Source organism: Notolepis coatsorum (assembly GCF_963971535.1).
Source record: "Notolepis coatsorum genome assembly, chromosome: 1".
Classification (NCBI taxonomy): Eukaryota; Metazoa; Chordata; class Actinopteri; order Aulopiformes; family Paralepididae; genus Notolepis; species Notolepis coatsorum.
In genome coordinates, this window is record NC_140165.1 from 312,403,841 (window position 1) to 312,414,225 (window position 10,385).

A 10,385-nucleotide genomic window follows, 5' to 3' on the forward strand; every position below is an offset into this window, starting at 1 on the left:
ATCTCGCCTAAGGGAGGTCTCTGATCTAGCGGAGGTTTCTGACCTAGCGGGGGTTTCTGACCTAGCGGGGGTCCCTAATTCCGTCTCCTCATATTCTCCTCTTATTGTCACAGTGCCCACCGGCAATTGCGTGACATAAGGTGGGGATGTTGGTTTCCCTATATCCGTCTCTCTCTGATTTAGCGCTAAAGCTTCCTGCCTGTATGCTCTCCCCTTCTGGGCGTAGAGCTTCATTACCTCCAACTCTTCTGTCCTCTTTTTCAACCTCTTTTTGCTGCTGTCGCCTGGCTTGTGGTTACGAATCATTACATTCATCTCTTCGCATACGTCGAGATCAAAAGTACCTCCGGAAGGCCATTTTGTGTCCCCGGCCTTTGTACGCCTCTGCCACCGGACACCAACCTTAAGAATTAGGTTCTTTATGAGCGGGTTCCGGTCTAACAGTATGTCCTCTGCTGTATGCATCGTTGTTTAGTGTGTATGTGTGTTTATTGTGTTGTGTATGTGTGTGTGTGGTTGTACTTCAACTACTACTACTCTACAACTACCACTCCAGGACACAGTTAACCTAGATCTACTACTACTCTACTCCAGGACACAGTTAACCTAGATCTACTACTACTCTACTCCAGGACACAGTTAACCTAGATCTACTACTACTCTACTCCAGGACACAGTTAACCTAAATCTACCCCAGGACACAGTTAACCTAGATCTACCACTACTCTACCCCAGGACACAGTTAACCTAGATCTACCACTACAACGCTACTACAACTCGGTGTGTGTGTGTCTGTGTGTGACTGTGTGTGTGTGTGTGTGTGTGTGTATGTCGGTGTGTGTGTCTGTGTGTGTGTGTGTGTGTATGTGTGTATGTCGGTGTGTGTGTGTTTGTGTGTGATTGTGTGTGTGTGTGTGTGACTGTGTGTGTGTGACTGTGTGTGTGTGCGTCACAACCCGCTGTCTACCGGGACACAGGAATGTGTGTGTGTTTGTGTGTGTGTCGGTGTGTGTGTGTCTGTGTGTGTGTGTGTGTGTGTGTGTGTGTGTGTCTTTGCTGTGTGTGTGTGTGACTGTGTGTGTGTGTGTGTGTGTGTGACTGTGTGTGTGCGTACTGTGTGTGTGTGCGTCACAACCCGCTGTCTACCGGGACACAGGAATGTGTGTGTGCGTGTGTGTGTCGGTGTGTGTGTGTCTGTGTGTGTGTGTGTGTGTGTGTGTGTGTCTGTGTGTGTGTGTGTGTGTGACTGTGTGTGTGTGTGTCTGTGTGTAGTGACTGTGTGTGTGTGTGTCTGTGTGTGTGTCGGTGTGTGTGTGTGTGTTTGTGTGTGATTGTGTGTGTGTGTGTGTGTGTGACTGTGTGTGTCTTTGTGTGACTGTGTGTGTGTGTGTCTGTGTGTGTGTCGGTGTGTGTGTGTGTTTGTGTGTGATTGTGTGTGTGTGTGTGTGACTGTGTGTGTCTTTGTGTGACTGTGTGTGTGTGTGTGTGTGACTGTGTGTGTGTGCGTCACAACCCGCTGTCTACCGGGACACAGGAATGTGTGTGTGTGTGTGTGTGTCGGTGTGTGTGTGTGTGTGTGACTGTGTGTGTGTGTGTGTCACAACCCGCTGTCTACCGGGACACAGGAATGTGTGTGTGTTTGTGTGTGTGTCGGTGTGTGTGTGTCTGTGTGTGTGTGTGTGTGTGTGTGTCTTTGCTGTGTGTGTGTGTGTGTGTGACTGTGTGTGTGTGTGTGTGTGACTGTGTGTGTGTGCGTCACAACCCGCTGTCTACCGGGACACAGGAATGTGTGTGTGTGTGTGTGTGTGTCGGTGTGTGTGTGACTGTGTGTGTGTGTGTGTGTGTGTGTGTGTGTGTGTGTGTGTGTGTGTCTGTGTGTGGTGACTGTGTGTGTGTGTGTGTCTGTGTGTGTGTGTGTGTGTGTGTGTGTGTGTGTGTGTCTGTGTGTGTGTGTGTGTGTGACTGTGTGTGTGTGCGTGTGTGTGACTGTGTGTGTGTGTGTGTGTGGTTGTGTGTGTGTGTGTGTGTGTGTGACTGTGTGTGTGTGTGTGTGTGTGTGTGTGTGACTGTGTGTGTGTGTGTGTGTGTGTGTGTATGTATGTATGTCTACCACCAGGGGTCAGCAAACCCAAGAGAGAAAGAGATGTGATGAGTCTGTATGCTACACCTTGGCCCACCAACAGGGGTCAGCAAACCCAGGAGAGAGAGAGAGAGAGAGAGAGAGAGAGAGAGAGAGAGAGAGAGAGAGAGAGAGAGAGAGAGAGAGAGAGAGAGTGTTTGTGTGTGTGTCGGTGTGTGTGTGTCTGTGTGTGTGTGTGTGTGTGTGTGTCTTTGCTGTGTGTGTGTGTGTGTGTGACTGTGTGTGTGTGTGTGTGACTGTGTGTGTGTGCGTCACAACCCGCTGTCTACCGGGACACAGGAATGTGTGTGTGTGTGTGTGTGTGTCGGTGTGTGTGTGACTGTGTGTGTGTGTGTGTGTGTGTGTGTGTGTGTGTGTGTGTGTGTCTGTGTGTGGTGACTGTGTGTGTGTGTGTGTCTGTGTGTGTGTGTGTGTGTGTGTGTGTGTGTGTGTCTGTGTGTGTGTGTGTGTGTGTGACTGTGTGTGTGTGCGTGTGTGTGACTGTGTGTGTGTGTGTGTGTGGTTGTGTGAGGCTGTTTTAAGAACATCAGCCAGACTGTCGCCCTAGTGTCTTTGAGCCCTGCTAGTTGACCTATATTAAACTAGTCAAGACTAACCCCTTTCCTACCTCCACCCCCGTATCCACATTTTCCCCAACAGCCTCCTGTAATATCCCAACAAATACATGTAAAAAAGACAGTATCTTTTGATTTCACATTATATTATTCTTATTTCACAATAAAATACCGCAATCAAAATCCTCTGTAATATCACATCAGATGTTGTAATCTCACAATAGCATACCAACATATCACATTATATTATTCTTATTTCACAATAAGATACCGCAATCAAAATCCTCTGTAATATCACATCAGATGTTGTAATCTCACAGTAGCATATGAATATTTCACATAATTTATTTATTATTTCACAATAAAATATTGCAATCAAAATCCTCTGTAATATCACATCAGATGTTGTAATCTCACAGTAGCATATCAACATATCACATTATATTATTCTTATTTCACAATAAGATATTGCAATTTTATACAAAACAAGACGAAAGTGTTTCTCTGTAATATCACATCAGATGTTGTAATCTCACAATAGCATATCAATTTATCACATTATATTATTCTTATTTCACAATAAAATATTGTAATCTTATACAAAACAAGACGAAAGTCTTTCTCTGTAATATCACATCAGATGTTGTAATCTCACAATAGCATATCAATTTATCACATTATATTATTCTTATTTCACAATCAAATATTGTAATTTTATACAAAACAAGACGAAAGTCTTTCTCTGTAATATCACATCAGATGTTGTAATCTCACAATAGCATATCAACATATCACATTATATTATTCTTATTTCACAATAAGATACCGCAATCAAAATCCTCTGTAATATCACATCAGATGTTGTAATCTCACAGTAGCATATGAATATTTCACATAATTTATTTATTATTTCACAATAAAATATTGCAATCAAAATCCTCTGTAATATCACATCAGATGTTGTAATCTCACAGTAGCATATCAACATATCACATTATATTATTCTTATTTCACAATAAGATATTGCAATTTTATACAAAACAAGACGAAAGTGTTTCTCTGTAATATCACATCAGATGTTGTAATCTCACAATAGCATATCAATTTATCACATTATATTATTCTTATTTCACAATAAAATATTGTAATCTTATACAAAACAAGACGAAAGTCTTTCTCTGTAATATCACATCAGATGTTGTAATCTCACAATAGCATATCAATTTATCACATTATATTATTCTTATTTCACAATCAAATATTGTAATTTTATACAAAACAAGACGAAAGTCTTTCTCTGTAATATCACATCAGATGTTGTAATCTCACAATAGCATATCAACATATCACATTATATTATTCTTATTTCACAATAAGATACCGCAATCAAAATCCTCTGTAATATCACATCAGATGTTGTAATCTCACAGTAGCATATGAATATTTCACATAATTTATTTATTATTTCACAATAAAATATTGCAATCAAAATCCTCTGTAATATCACATCAGATGTTGTAATCTCACAGTAGCATATCAACATATCACATTATATTATTCTTATTTCACAATAAGATATTGCAATTTTATACAAAACAAGACGAAAGTGTTTCTCTGTAATATCACATCAGATGTTGTAATCTCACAATAGCATATCAATTTATCACATTATATTATTCTTATTTCACAATAAAATATTGTAATCTTATACAAAACAAGACAAAAGTCTTTCTCTGTAATATCACATCAGATGTTGTAATCTCACAATAGCATATCAATTTATCACATTATATTATTCTTATTTCACAATCAAATATTGTAATTTTATACAAAACAAGACGAAAGTCTTTCTCTGTAATATCACATCAGATGTTGTAATCTCACAATAGCATATCAACATATCACATTATATTATTCTTATTTCACAATAAGATACCGCAATCAAAATCCTCTGTAATATCACATCAGATGTTGTAATCTCACAGTAGCATATGAATATTTCACGTAATTTATTTATTATTTCACAATAAAATATTGCAATCAAAATCCACTGTAATATCACATCAGATGTTGTAATCTCACAGTAGCATATCAACATATCACATTATATTATTCTTATTTCACAATAAAATATTGTAATTTTATACAAAACAAGACGAAAGTCTTTCTCTGTAATATCACATCTCACAATAGCATATCAACATATCACATTATATTATTCTTATTTCACAATAAGATACCGCAATCAAAATCCTCTGTAATATCACATCAGATGTTGTAATCTCACAGTAGCATATGAATATTTCACATAATTTATTTATTATTTCACAATAAAATATTGCAATCAAAATCCTCTGTAATATCACATCAGATGTTGTAATCTCACAGTAGCATATCAACATATCACATTATATTATTCTTATTTCACAATAAAATATTGTAATTCTATACAAAACAAGGCGAAAGTCTTTCTCTGTAATATCACATCAGATGTTGTAATCTCACAATAGCATATCAATTTACCACATTATATTATTCTTATTTTACAATAAAATATTGTAATTGTATACAAAACAAGACGAAAGTCTGTCTCTGTAATATCACATCAGATGTTGTAATCTCACAATAGCATATCAACATATCACATTATATTATTCTTATTTCACAATTACCGCAATCAAAATCCTCTGTAATATCACATCAGATGTTGTAATTTCACAGTAGCATATGAATATTTCACATAATTTATTTATTATTTCACAATAAAATATTGCAATCAAAATCCACTGTAATATCACATCAGATGTTGTAATCTCACAGTAGCATATCAACATATCACATTATATTATTCTTATTTCACAATAAAATATTGTAATTTTATACAAAACAAGACGAAAGTCTTTCTCTGTAATATCACATCAGATGTTGTAATCTCACAATAGCATATCAACATATCACATTATATTATTCTTATTTCACAATAAGGTGTTATAAGTGGTTGCTAGGGTGTTTCTAGGTGGTTGCTAGGGTGTTATGGGTGGTTGCTAGGGTGTTTCTAGGTGGTTGCTAGGGTGTTATATGTGGTTGCTAGGGTGTTTCTAGATGGTTGCTAGGGTGTTATAAGTGGTTGCTAGGGTGTTTCTAGGTGGTTGCTAGGGTGTTATATGTGGTTGCTAGGGTGTTTCTAGGTGGTTGCTAGGGTGTTATATGTGGTTGCTAGGGTGTTTCTAGGTGGTTGCTAGGGTGGTTCTAGGTGGTTGCTAGGGTGTTATGGGTGGTTGCTAGGGTGTTTCTAGGTGGTTGCTAGGGTGTTATAAGTGGTTGCTAGGGTGTTTCTAGCTGGTTGCTAGGGTGTTATATGTGGTTGCTAGGGTGTTTCTAGGTGGTTGCTAGGGTGTTATAAGTGGTTGCTAGGGTGTTTCTAGGTGGTTGCTAGGGTGTTATATGTGGTTGCTAGGGTGTTTCTAGGTGGTTGCTAGGGTGTTATAAGTGGTTGCTAGGGTGTTATATGTGGTTGCTAGGGTGTTTCTAGGTGGTTGCTAGGGTGTTTCTAGGTGGTTGCTAGGGTGTTATGGGTGGTTGCTAGGGTGTTTCTAGGTGGTTGCTAGGGTGTTATATGTGGTTGCTAGGGTGTTTCTAGATGGTTGCTAGGGTGTTATAAGTGGTTGCTAGGGTGTTTCTAGGTGGTTGCTAGGGTGTTATAAGTGGTTGCTAAGGTGTTTCTAGGTGGTTGCTAGGGTGTTATAAGTGGTTGCTAGGGTGTTTCCAAGTGGTTGCTAGGGTGTTATAGCTGGTTGCTAGGGTGTTTCTAGGTGGTTGCTAGGGTGTTATAGTGGTTGCTAGGGTGTTTCTAGGTGGTTGCTAGGGTGTTATAAGTGGTTGCTATGGTGTTTCTAGGTGGTTGCTAGGGTGTTATATGTGGTTGCTAGGGTGTTTCTAGGTGGTTGCTAGGGTGGTTCTAGGTGGTTGCTAGGGTGTTATGGGTGGTTGCTAGGGTGTTTCTAGGTGGTTGCTAGGGTGTTATAAGTGGTTGCTAGGGTGTTTCTAGCTGGTTGCTAGGGTGTTATATGTGGTTGCTAGGGTGTTTCTAGGTGGTTGCTAGGGTGTTATAAGTGGTTGCTAGGGTGTTTCTAGGTGGTTGCTAGGGTGTTATATGTGGTTGCTAGGGTGTTTCTAGGTGGTTGCTAGGGTGTTATAAGTGGTTGCTAGGGTGTTATATGTGGTTGCTAGGGTGTTTCTAGGTGGTTGCTAGGGTGTTTCTAGGTGGTTGCTAGGGTGTTATGGGTGGTTGCTAGGGTGTTTCTAGGTGGTTGCTAGGGTGTTATATGTGGTTGCTAGGGTGTTTCTAGATGGTTGCTAGGGTGTTATAAGTGGTTGCTAGGGTGTTTCTAGGTGGTTGCTAGGGTGTTATATGTGGTTGCTAGGGTGTTTCTAGGTGGTTGCTAGGGTGTTATATGTGGTTGCTAGGGTGTTTCTAGGTGGTTGCTAGGGTGTTATGGGTGGTTGCTAGGGTGTTTCTAGGTGGTTGCTAGGGTGTTATAAGTGGTTGCTAGGGTGTTTCTAGGTGGTTGCTAGGGTGTTATAAGTGGTTGCTAGGGTGTTTCCAAGTGGTTGCTAGGGTGTTATAGCTGGTTGCTAGGGTGTTTCTAGGTGGTTGCTAGGGTGTTATAAGTGGTTGCTAGGGTGTTTCTAGGTGGTTGCTAGGGTGTTATAAGTGGTTGCTAGGGTGTTTCTAGGTGGTTGCTAGGGTGTTATATGTGGTTGCTAGGATGTTTCTAGGTGGTTGCTAGGGTGAAAAGCATGGTGAAGAGGTCGTGACCCGGGTGGGCGGGGTCTGCCATGATCTTCCTCGCCCTCCTCAAGGCCCTGGAGGAATGTAGGGACTCGAGGGAGGGAAGGGGGCAGCCGATCACACTCTCCGCTGATCGTATCACCCGCTGCAGCTTGGCCTTGTCCCTGACCGTGGCTGCAGGGAACCAGGTGATGATGGAGAGGGTGAGGATGGACTGGATGATGGCAGTGTAGAACTGGACCATCATAGTCCTCTGCAGCCTAAACTTCCCTAACAGGGGAGCCTAGGCATCATTGGGACAGGTCTCTGCTCATCAGCAAGGAAAGGTACTGCTTTGGGGAGATCACTACTATCACTACTGCCACTCGCTCAAAAGGGAGGCGAGTATTGTCAGCTGGGGCGAGACACAGAAGGACGAGACCCGGAGCAGAGGAGGAAAGAGAAACCCGAGGACGTCGACTGGTGATATTGCTGGTATCCACGGCGCTGTTGCTGCTTCCAGGAACGAAAACGGGAGTCGAGAGGACGCTAGCAGAGGACGCAGGGCTGCGAGGATACACGGCTCTTTTTGTGTCTTACCTTTCCTCCAGTGGAACCAGTTCATAGCGGCGACTGCGGTGTTTCCTCCAGAGTGGAAACGAGTGGAGCTTCAGACCGGAGGGACATTATCGCCACACCGGGCGCCGTGAGTAAAGAACACAAGACAGTGGAATACGTGCCTAAACAAACGAACTATTTTCCCGAGTGGTAAATGAAGACATAGACGAACAGTGACTGCATTTGAATTAGGAATATTATTAGTGGCGTAAAGCTGAAGATTATCGGAACGGCATACAGTAAAGCCAGTAATACTGTCGAAGACTGGAACCTAGTATTGTGGATTCTCCATCCTCTGTGAACTACCTTTATCTCTCTCTTTTCTCAATCATATGGAGGATATCTAATCAAGTGTGCATTGTGATGAACCCGTGAACGGGGGGGGGAACCGTGCTCTTACTGACTGTGCCTTTCATTGCAGGCGGAAGGACATTATTGCACGCCTGGTGCTTGGAGGGCCTAAAACACCCCAGTACAGACCGAACAGTTTTTAGCCCGAAGCCGAGAGGGGCTACGGGAGCGGAAGGAGGTGACGTCCTTCCGGCCCTCAGCTTCGGGCCCCGGTTATTAATAATCTTTCTTTTTGTATTGTTTGTAACTCAGCGCTTCCACTGCCCCAGACCTAGGTTAGGATATGGGAGGAATATTCTAGGCCTGGTCATAACCCCTAGTGGTGAACAACACCCACTATCCTATCCAAACCCCCTTAATTTACAGTGTGAACACTTAGTGTGTATTATACCTATATTCTCCCTAAAGCATTTGCCGTGGCTCCCCGAGGGATAGTGTGATATCGATGCTTATTTCAGGACGTTTTGCAGTGAACCGTGTGGTATAGTGTGATTCTAAGTTGACGTTTGATAAGTCATAGACCCGTGTGCAGGGTAGACTCTTTTTGCTTTCACGTGTGTAGTGTCTCAGGGGTGGGGATAGGTGACGTGGGTGGGAGTAACAGTCTGGGGGTGGGTTTACGGGGCATGGAGCACTTCCTCTTTTTAGACTACCCTAGGCTTAGGAGGCGTGGGTATTTTAATCTAGTCTAATAGTGTTTAGGTAGGTTTATGAATTTGTTCTTATGTATTAAAGTATTGCCTGTTTTTCTTAAATATCATTATGTAATAAAGTATTGCTTGTTTTTGCTAAACATTCTCTCCTTGTCTGTCTGTGGTCCTGGGGAATCTGTTGTGGTAGTTCAGCTGAGCTCTTTGGAAAGTACACCTGTGCGCTTGCACTTCCTAGCTGTAGACTGGGGTGCTTTTCATTGGGGTCAGGTGACATTTGTCTTAGAGCATGGCGATAGAACGCCAGGTAGTTTGCAGGCTGTTCGACGCGGAAATGGGCAAAGACACAGCTCGTCACGCGATTGGGCAAACATGTCAGTGGCCAATCAGAGAGCGTCAGTCAGTGGCCAATCAGAGAGTGTCTCTGAGAAATGCGGCTAGGAAAAGAAATAACGCAGGTGACCTTGTCTGAAAGAAAAGTGTTACCAAAAGTAATGTTGACAAAGACGTATGTTTATTATTAATCCTCCATGTTTAGATTAGTGATCTGGAGGACAAGAACCTGGCGCTGGAGAGGCAGCTGAATGAGCAGAACTATGACGCAACAGAGGAGGAGAGGAGAGGGGCAGAGGAGAGGAAGCGTCAGGAAAAGGTGGAAAACCTGAAGAACACCCTCATTGAGCTGAAGGTGAGGAGGAGCACAAGCACTCTCACATGATAAACCTTGACGGAATAGCACTTAAAGTTCCTCCATTCAAGATGATACTTGACAAAGAGTTAAACAGCATTTACTTTAGGGATGTTCTTAAAAGTATTAAAAGTAAATGGCTGTATTTATATAGCGCTTTATAAAAGAAAAAGTAGTAGTTCAAGTTTTCAAGTTTTGTTTTATTTGTCACATGGTACATCATGTACATTACAGTGAACTGCTTGGTTCTGTATGAGCCCCCTGATCATGTGCTTCATACAGTCAAACAAATGTAAAAAGAATAAAGACCAAACACTAAAATATACAATATACAAACTAAAGTGCAAAATGAAAACAATGAGGTACAGAATGCAAACTTTTTAAAATGCAAAAATGTACACAGGGTTTGATTTCAGTGCTTGGGAGTGTTCATTCCTCAAAGTATCTAGACAACTCTAAACAAGTATTTAGCTATTGGTCCATTCCTGCTAGCTCTGGTTACTCGGTCGACAGCAAGCGGATGCGAGGTATAATAAATGTTGACACTACTCTCTAGACTCTATAATGACTAGAGCAAACACACCACACCGTTTTTTTATGCATTCTGGAGTTC